Source organism: Mustela putorius, unplaced genomic scaffold (assembly GCF_011764305.1).
Source record: "Mustela putorius furo isolate JIRA1106 unplaced genomic scaffold, ASM1176430v1.1 tig00000731_pilon_pilon_pilon, whole genome shotgun sequence".
Taxonomy (NCBI): domain Eukaryota; kingdom Metazoa; phylum Chordata; class Mammalia; order Carnivora; family Mustelidae; genus Mustela; species Mustela putorius.
This window is the reverse complement of record NW_025421461.1, coordinates 571,842-581,847: the sequence shown is the minus strand read 5'-3', so window position 1 is coordinate 581,847 and position 10,006 is coordinate 571,842. Positions and strand designations below refer to the sequence as shown.

The 10,006-nt window shown below is 38.3% G+C and overlaps 1 long non-coding RNA gene across 1 annotated transcript; it reads left to right on the top strand.

Moving 5' to 3' along the window:
* Positions 1 to 567: 567 nt before the first annotated feature.
* LOC123393051 lies at positions 568 to 7,127 on the top strand. The gene is made up of 4 exons (XR_006607750.1): positions 568 to 897; positions 2,726 to 2,812; positions 3,549 to 3,639; positions 6,717 to 7,127. It is a non-coding gene; the product is annotated as an uncharacterized LOC123393051 (long non-coding RNA).
* Positions 7,128 to 10,006: the final 2,879 nt, after the last annotated feature.

The window sequence follows — 10,006 nt, the reverse complement described above, 5'->3', positions numbered from 1 at the left end:
CTAACTCATCCTGTGAGGACAGCATAATCAAAACAGAGCTAGATTATTAGCACTCCAAATTCAGTAGGATATTAAAAGAAAAATCATCTTGCTTGAGTGAGACTGATAAAAAGTGCCTTCATGATTCAACATTAGGAAGGTAATTTTTATAATACACTAAAGTAAAAAATTAAGTGAGAAAAAATTTTAATCTTAAAGCTCAAAACTTAAAGTTCAATTGATATTTAAAAAAGTAAAATTTAGTAACCATATGTATTTGTTCAATTCTTTGCAAACAAGAAATAGAAGAAAACTTTTGAATGTAAAGGAAAAAACACTCCCCTTAGTCAAAAACAATCGAGGACGCCCTGCATCAAGGGCTAACCTATAAAATAAAATAAATTTTAAACATTCTAAATAAGAAAGCAAAGGTCAGCAGTTCCAGATTACATAACCTTTAGAATTTCCAAGAACATTTACCGACAGACTTAGAAATAACAAGCCGGGATTCATCTCTCCGCCTCTGGCGCCCCGCCCCCACGGCTCCGCCCCCCCCTTGCCCCGCCCTCCACTGCTGGACCTGCGCGCGTGGAATTTTGGCGCCTGCGCGTGGGACGGAGGGAAGAAAAATGGCAGCTCCGAGCTTCCGCGCACCGCTGCATGGGCGCGTGGGCGGAAGGCGCCTTCACCCATGTGTACGAGTCCGTGGAGGATAGGTTCCTGCTGCTGGAGGCGCTGGAGGCGCTGGAGGCAGCAGCGGCTGAACTGACAGGATGCGAGGAGGACGAGGGTCCCCGTGGGAGAGGGCTTCAGCGTTCTGGAGAGGCGGCGGCAAAGGGGAGCCGGGAAAGAAGGCATGCAGTCCGCAGGAGAGGAGGCGGTGTCCGCAGACTTGGCGACATGGATACCAGAACGCTGGTACAGACGATCTTCCTTTAGATACCTGTCATGAGCGGGCCGAGGTGTCTCTACTTTGCTGAGGTGTTGCTTTGGTCTGGGGAGCGCCACCGCTCCTTACTACGCCAGCGTGTATCTTTTCCACAAGCCCCCAGAGCAGTGATGTGATAACACGTTCAAAACTAAATATTCTGAAAACGTGGCTTATTAATAGAATTTTTTTTCGTAACTATTAGAAGGTGCGTGGCATTTAATTTAGTCAGTATACAAAAGCACCCTATAGTAAGGGAAGGACACAAGAATGAAGTGAGATTGTGGGATCATGGCGTGGATAAGTATTTGAAACCCACCGAACAGCATACTCTGCCCTGAACAACTAGCCAGTTCGCCACGTGTGGCTACAGAACCCTTGAAACGTGGCTAGTGCGCCTGCAGAGCGTAATTTTTCATTAACTGAAAATTTTAAATAGCTACAGAGCTAGCAGCCTATGGAATTTTCCCTAGCACTTTGTAAATAACAAAATTGACTTGTTGAAGTGCCCCTCATAAGTTTTAAATGACATTAAAAGAATGAATACCTGCGTTTTTTTTTTAATGAAAGGAATTTGAGTAATTAGATTTATTTAAAGATCAAGACTTGAAATTGGTATCTCAAGATGAAACAGCAGTCAGGCTTCATAGATCTGTATTTCTGTATTGTGTTTCTCTCTCTTAAATCTGGTCAGATTTTTCCATATGTAAAATGCCCCAACGCTTATTAAATCAGCTTTTCATTGTAAACGATGGAACTTTGGGATTTACTGGAACGTCGAATGGTATTATTTTTTTGTAATTTGTCTTTTAAATTTCAAGATAAAATTTCTTTTAAGTTTCAAGATACCCCAGAAAGATGTACAAGCACAAATTGCATTGCAAAGTATGCTGTGAAAGGAGCTGATTTTGTTATAAAGTCAGGTTATTTCTGTTCTTGGGATTCTGTTTATGAAAGCATGATAGTTATTTTCAAATAAAAGCCTCCTGGTAAGGTTCAACAGATAATTCAACAGGTAAGGTTGTCAGATAATGTGGATTGATTCCAAAAGTTAGAAGCTGCTAGAGTTTATTTTTGGGTAGTCGTCTGAGGCGTTAGTAGCCAGCAAGACCTAAATCCCATGAAACCCATTTCTGTGATGGAGTAACTAGTGCTTTTGATGCATATGTAGATTATAGACAGGGAAGTAAATTTAATTGAAGGATAAAATAGAGTGTAATAAGGAATTTATTCAAAAGCATTTTAAAGTTATACTAATATTCTAAGATCAGATTCTGTGAGACTTTCTCTCTTCAGTGTACAGCTGTACAAATAATGAATTTCTTCCCTGCTCTAAATCTATTAAGAGAAAGGGGGAACTTTTTTTTCCCCTAGGATATCCTAATGGATTTGTGAATGTTATGTACTTTTAAATGATAGAGAAAACATCATCAATAAAGAGTATAATAACTAACCCTATCATTTTAGGGAAGTACTAAACTACTAAACCCTTGTGAGAAAGGTTGATGTTTTTCATATTAATATTTTCAACCCTCAACCTTATTCCATCGTTTTATATAATGTTTTGTGGTAATTAATTGGAATCCATCTATTTTATGGACTTTAATTACACACCCCAAACAATTCTGAGTTAAACAGTATTAAATGAGCACAAAGTGGTTGTCAGAAATTAGTGTGTTTATAAATTTCTTTTGTATTTCCATATATTTGCAGGCGAGTGATGCTGGAGAAATACACATTAAAAGTAGATTGAGCGTCATTTTCTGTGATGTATATTTTTATCCTACTATACTCATTTATTTTATTTTGCTTTTTTAGAGTGGAAATATGCCTTGAAGTAGGATCAGGGTCTGGAGTGGTATCTGCATTCCTAGCCTCTATGATAGGTCCTCAAGCTTTGTACATGTAAGTATAAGTATATCAAATTCATCCACATCTTTCACTAAGAAATTCACTGGGGTATGACTGCCTGAATGAAATCATTTTTGTAAATGAATGGTATATATCTGAAAGGGTCTACTTAAGTGTAGTAAGGACTCAGATTATAAATTATTCTTCCCTAAACATTTTAACTGCATGTCCAAAACTGTTCCATCATACCACATAATTTATAGAAGCAACAAAATAATTTGAGGGCATTTCTAAATTTGAAAATTTTTAGGCAAATAGCCTGATTACCAGAAAAAAATTGAAAATTACTTAAATTTTTAAGAAAATTTGAGAATATGGAAAGTTTAAAAGAAGAAAATAAAAATCACTTGCAGTTCTACCACACACATGGTCCAAAGTGTGTTTCTTTCTTTTTTTTTCCCATTTCCTATGTTTTTAAATATTGTATCATGACTATTTTTCAAAAATTCCTTTTAAATTTCATTTTTGGGGTGTGGCATAGTATTCATTAGACTCATAATTCCTTCAGTTGTGTATGCATGTATGTGTAGTTTCTATTCTTGCACATTATATCAATATAACAATCTTTTTCATTAATATAACATCTTATTTCTTTTTCCTCCACCATTATTAAAGCATTTTCATTTTTTCTAAATCTGCTTTTTAAAAAAGCAGTGGAACATTTTAAAATTTTTCAGTAATAGGTTGCCTCATGTTCGTAAAATACAGTTTTCTTTCTTTCTGTTTCTAGGTGCTCTGATATCAACCCTGAAGCATCAGCTTGCACTCTGGAGACAGCACACTGTAACAAAGTCCACATTCAGCCAGTAATTACAGACTTGGTGAGCTTTTCATCCTTGTCCAATAACAGTTAATTTTTTTTTAAATAAGTGAAGGTTAAGATGATTAGGCCAAAGAAGCTTGAGTGATAAATTAATTAACTTTTAATCCACTAAATAGTATACACCATAATTTACAAAGTAAATTCTTAACTGATATAATTCATCTTGTCCAAAATTCAAAGGAAACTTCTACTGTCTTGGGAGGATCAGTCATCTTTTGGTCAGAAGTGACAGAGAATCCAGTTTAAACTGGCTTAAGTAAAGTGTGTGGCTTCAGGCACAGCTGGCTCCAGGAACTCAAATGATATGACAGGCATCTTTTTCTTAACTCTGAACTTCTCTGTTGGCGCTATTTCTAGCTACTCTTTTTCTTCTTGGTAAGAAGAAAATTTGAGAATATGGAAAGTTTAAAGAAGAAACTTTCTCAGTTCTCAGCAAACACCTCCTTATCCTTCCATCGAAAGAAACTCTTTCTATTTAGTTAGTCTTACAAGCCCCAGAATGAGTATTGCTTGGATCATCTTGGATCATATGCCATCTCAAAATGTCTCACTGTGGCCAAAGGGGATTGAAATATGCAGATGACTGGTTTAGGCCTGAGTCATAGTCCCACCCCAACAGCTGCATTGGGATAAGCCCTACCCAAGCTAAATGGATTGAGAATGTGAGGATAGAGAATTTACCCATTAGAGATCAAGGAGATGAAATCAGAAGAAAGAGGAGAATGAGGCCTGGAATGATAAAAAAACACATCACAATTACAGAACCACCATTTCAAGTTACACATATATTTCCCAGTCACAGTTTTCCTTTAATATTTTAATTAGTAGGACTTGGATAATTTTGGATATTTGTTGTTGTTATAAGTGCTTTTTTGTAAGCAAAAAATCTTAACACCATGTATCAGATAGGGATAAGAAATAAAAATGCTTTCCGTGCTTCTTGACGTGTATTCTTATTGTTAAGAGTATTTAGTTTTTTTGCTTTTTTAAACTCAGAAGTTATTTTTCAGCTTAGAAGGAATTAAGCAAAATATGTAAGAAATTCTTACCTATTAGAACTTGTTACTGCTATTAAAAACTAGATTATCAAGAAAGGTACTTAGGTGAGTTACATGATTTACATTAATTTACATTAAAGGTTTTGCCCTTTAAAATTTTAACTTCTTTATTGTCTCTATGACTAGTGTTAAATATATGGTTTTGGTATATAAAAACTTTAAATAAGAAATTCAAAATATCTTTTTTTTAACAGAGGTGGAAACTGAGGTGAGGTTCATTTTCTAAGTCATGTAACTAATAGAGTGAAAATTACAGAATTTAAGCCCCGACAATTGAGTCTAAATCTAGAAGTCTCATGGCTGTTTCAGGATATGGCTCATGGTCTTCCATGCCAGTCAGCTCTTTCTGTGGTTTGAGTGATGGTGACCCTGAATGCTGACAAAGAAAGAAGGAAGAAGGAGGCATTAGCGTAGGTATTATGATCCACTTACGAAACTCTGTGTTTGTTTAATATTCAGAACACTAGGCATAGATTATCACAGCCATGATAAAAATCATTGTTTTGTTTGTTTGTTTTTTGTTTTGTTTTGGTTTTTTTGTTTTTAAGATTTAATTACTTGACACAGAGAGAGATCACAAGTAGACAGAGAGAAAGGGGGAAGTAGGCTCCCTGCCGAGCAGAGAGCCCAATGTGGGGCTTGATCCCAGGACCCTGAGATCATGACCTGAGCCAAAGGCAAGAGAGGCTTAACCCACTGAGCCACCCAGGCACCCCCAAAATCATTGTTTTAGATAACTAAGCTTACCTGTTTACAAAGTAGTACTTTTATTTTGCTTCTTTTTTAGTTTTAGAAAAAAAGACTTTTTTCAGATACAGCATATGGCTTTCCTGACATTCCTAAAATAAACTAAACATAACTTAAAATAAACTAAACATAACTTTATCTTTGATTGATTCAGAGTCATTAAAATGAACATTAGTTGCCATTCTGTGCTAGCTGTGATGAGGATTACTCAGGGCTTTCTTCCTTACACTGAGTAGCTAGAGCCTACAGTGATTTTGAGTTTTCATTTCATCTCTTTGTCTCTTTTCTCTTGCTTTATGTTGTCTTATTTTACTGTTACCTGTTAGTGGCATTTCCGCTCTCTCTTTCCATGTGCTGTTTGCTAGAAGACCAAACAAGTGATTTAGTTAAACTTGTATTTAAGCTAAGAGTTCAGGGGCCCTAAATAAGAGCCTCTCATATAAATAAAGTGCATTTTGCTGTTTGAATTTAAAACTTTTTGTCAGAGGCCTTTTTGCTTACTTCCCCATTTTTAGATCTGTTCTAATGCTCTGAGACCACGCAAAAGCTGAATGTGGATGGGTGAAGGGTGTGTGTGATTAGACCTCATATCCAGTCTACAGTAACTTTGTCATTTAATCCATTTTCTTTTTAAACTACATAATTTTCTGTATTTTAATATCAATTTTGCCCTTTATTTAAAATCCATACTGCAATGATTATTAATATATAGTACCTCAGAACAATTTTTTTAAAGATTTTATTTATTTATTTGACAGAGAGGTAGAGAGCACAAGTAGGCAGAGCAGCAGGCAGAGGGAGAAGGAGAAGCAGGCTCTCCACTGAGCAGGATGCCTGACATGGGGCTCATTCCCAGGACCCTGGATTCATGACCTGAGCCAAAGGCAGCTACTTAATGACTGAGCCACCCACGCACCCCCACCTCAAAGCCATTATAAACAATTACAAAGCAAATTCTTTTTTAGTTTCCCTTCTTAACATTTCCGGAAAATTACCTTCTGGACTTTTTTTTTTTTTAAACAATGTGAGAAACTTAATTTCTTTATGTAATTGAAAATTTGTTATTTCAAATGTATTTCCTCACGCTGCAGTATCACTACCAAAAGGAACAGCAGATAACTAGTCATCTTCCTACTTGCAGACAAAGGTGTTCCTGAATCACTTCCCTCAAAAATGTTACTTTTCACTTTTTAAATGAATAGAGAAAGAAGAGGTACCTCTGTAACCCTCCTCAACGATGCTATTCATGTGTTCTCTTTGAACTTTACAGTTAACAGGCCTATTAAAACGACAAACAGAAATGCTTTTAGGAACCTGGATAAAACGGAAGTTGTAAGGCTGTGTGTATATAGCCCAGTGATGTGTCCGGTGCTGAGATGGTAAGACTGAGTGTTAAATAACTTTGAATCACATGATGTAAAAGCTCTTTCCTCTCCAATCCTCCTTCAGCCATTTTGATTACATCTGGGAGAAGGTCTCAGTTTTAACACCTTTTAAACACTTGCAAAGGTCTCTTTTTTCCCTCTCTCTTAAAGATTTTATTTATTTACATATTTATGAGGTTACTCATTAGCACAGTAGGTAGCAAATCAGTCTCATGTTTACCTACTTATGTATTTATTTATTATTTATTTGAAAGACAGAGAGAGAGCACAAGCAGCGCAGAAGGAGGAGAGGGACAAGCAGTCTCCATGCTGAGAAGCCTCCCTCCCCCCACAGTGGGTGGGTGTGGGAGTGCTTCATGTGGGGCTCCATGTGGGACTCCATGTGGGGCTCAATCCTAGGACTCTGGGATCATGACCTGTGCTGAAGGCAGATGCTTAACTGACTGAGCCCCCCCCAGGCGCCCCTTCAAATGTCTCTTGAACAAAGAGGCAGAAGGCCTGCGTCACCCTCAGACTGGAAGCAGTAACTATAACCATGACATGTTTAAAAATTTATATCCCATTTATTCTTGTAGTCATTTCTATTTCCAGGAAGTAATACTGATTTCCCTTTAGAGCAAATTTATTTAACAACAACAACAAAAAAGGTCGATTTAAAGAAAAATATTTAGTGAATAATGGTAGGTCTCTATACATATATAGGAGAATTGTAAGAATGTTAATAAAATACCTGATACTTCGGACACTGCCTTGAAATATTTCAGCTATTCCATCTCAATAAACAGCCTCAGGGGGCGCCTGGTTGTCGCAGTTGCTTAAGTGCAGTTGCTCGGTGACAGACTCTTAATTTCAACTCAGGTCATGATCTCAGGGTTTGTGGGATGGAGCTCCACATCAGGCTCCATGCTCAGTGGGGAGTCGGCTTCCTCTTCCTCTGCCCTTTTCAGGCATGTGTGCTTGTGTGTGCGCTCTCTCTCTCTCAAATAAAAAAATCTTAGAAAGAAAGAAACTAAGAAATAGCTTTAGAGTTCATGGATGAGAGTCTGTACAAAGTGGTAAATGAAGGAAATGGCTTTAGGGGTGAGAGCCCATCCAGATACGGTGTTTTAGGTTTACTGTGCCTGTGACAGTGCAGGGTGGCATGACGAGACATGGTTTTGTGAGTATGTATATAATTCAGTCATCCGAGGCACCAAAGGAATACTTTAAATGGCATTGTGCCTTGAAAGCACTTTGTTTAAAAAGACATTTTTTTTTAAAGGTTTTATTTATTTATTTGACAGAGAGAAATTACAAGTATACTGAGAGGCAGGCAGAGAGAGAGAGAAGGAAGCAGGCTCCCTGCTGAGCAGAGAGCCCGATGCGGGACTCGATCCCAGGACCCTGAGATCATGACCTGAGCCGAAGGCAGCAGCTTAACCCACTGAGCCACCCAGGCGCCCCGCTTAAAAAGACATTTTTGTTGCAGGTTCACAGAAAATTGCACCCAGTGGTTTAAAGATTTACAACATGCCAGACAACTGAGATTTTCAGTGTCTCTTCCACAATTTTCAGGCCTCTCTAATTGTCCCATCCAATATATTTATTTATGTATCTTTATTTTATGAGTAAAGTAGAAAGCAAATATATAGATAGATAGATAGATAGATAGATACATATATATTTGTGCATATATATGTGTGTGTGTGTATGTATGTACATACATACACATATATATATTTGTGCATATATATGTGTGTGTATGTATGTATGTACATACACACACACATATATATGCACAAATATATGTGTATCTATTTTTATACATATGTATTTTTGGATGTTTTTTGTTACCTCATAAAACATTTCTCTTGGTTACAGAAAATAAATGTTTAAGTTAGAGCAATAGGTTTAAAGCATATGTATATCTATATAGAACATAGGAGAGCTTGCTTCCTTATTTAATCTTCGAAAAACCTATATCTGAAAGAAAATGTAAAAATATTTATCTCTGTATACAGTTTTAGCCCTCTAATACATTTTTCTCTAAGAACATGGGAAGAAAGTATTTTTAAAGATTTATGAATTTATCGGGGGGAGGAGTCAAGATGGCGGAGAAGTAGCAAGCTGAGACTGCTTCAGCTAGCCGGAGATCAGCTAGATAGCTTATCTAAAGATTGCAAACACCTGAAAATCCATCGGCAGATCGAGAAGAACAGCAATTCTGGAAACAGAAAAACAACCACTTGCTGAAAGGTAGGACCGGCGGAGAAGTGAATCCAAAGCGACGGGAAGATAGACCCCGGGGGGAGGGGCCGGCTCCCGGCAAGCGGCGGAGCAACCGCGCACAAAATCAGGACTTTTAAAAGTCTGTTCCGCTGAGGGACATCGCTCCAGAGGCTAAACCGGGGCGAAGCCCACGCGGGGTCAGCGTGGCCTCAGGTCCCGCAGGGTCACAGAAGGATCGGGGGTGTCTGAGTGACGCAGAGCTTGCGGGTATTGGAACGGGAAAGCCGGCTACAGAGGCAGAGCTGACAGTAAGCTCGCAGCTCCGTGTTACCTTGAACCGGTCGCAGGCTCGGTGAGCTCGGAGCGCAGCCGGAGGTCAGGCAGACGGGAGTAACTGGGCGCTGTTCTCTGAGGGCGCACTGAGGAGTGGGGCCCTGGGCTCTCGGCTCCTCCGGGCCGGAGACCAGGAGGCCGCCATTTGTATTCCCGTCCTCTGGAACTCTACGGAAAGCGCTCAGGGAACAAAAGCTCCTGAAAGCAAACCCAAGCGGATTACTCACCCCGGCCCCGGGTAAGGGCGGTGTAATTCCGCCTGGGGCAAAGACACTTGAGAATCACTACAACAGGCCCCTCCCCCAGAAGATCAACAAGAAAAATCCAGCCGAGACCAAGTTCACCTACCAAGGAGTGCGGTTTCAATACCAAGGAGAGCAGCAGAATTCCAGAGGAGGAGAAAGCCAAGCACGGAACTCATGGCTTTTTTCCTGTGATTTTTTTTAGTCTTGCAGTTAATTTAATTTTTTTCTTTTTCATTTTTTTTTTTTTTTTTTTCTCGCCTTCGGGTAAAATTTTTTTTTTTAACTGTTACCTTTTTCTTTTTTTTTTAACGATTTTTTACTAGTTTATCTAATATATATATATATATTTACATTTTTCTTAGGTGTTTTCTTTTTTTAAAAATTCTTTT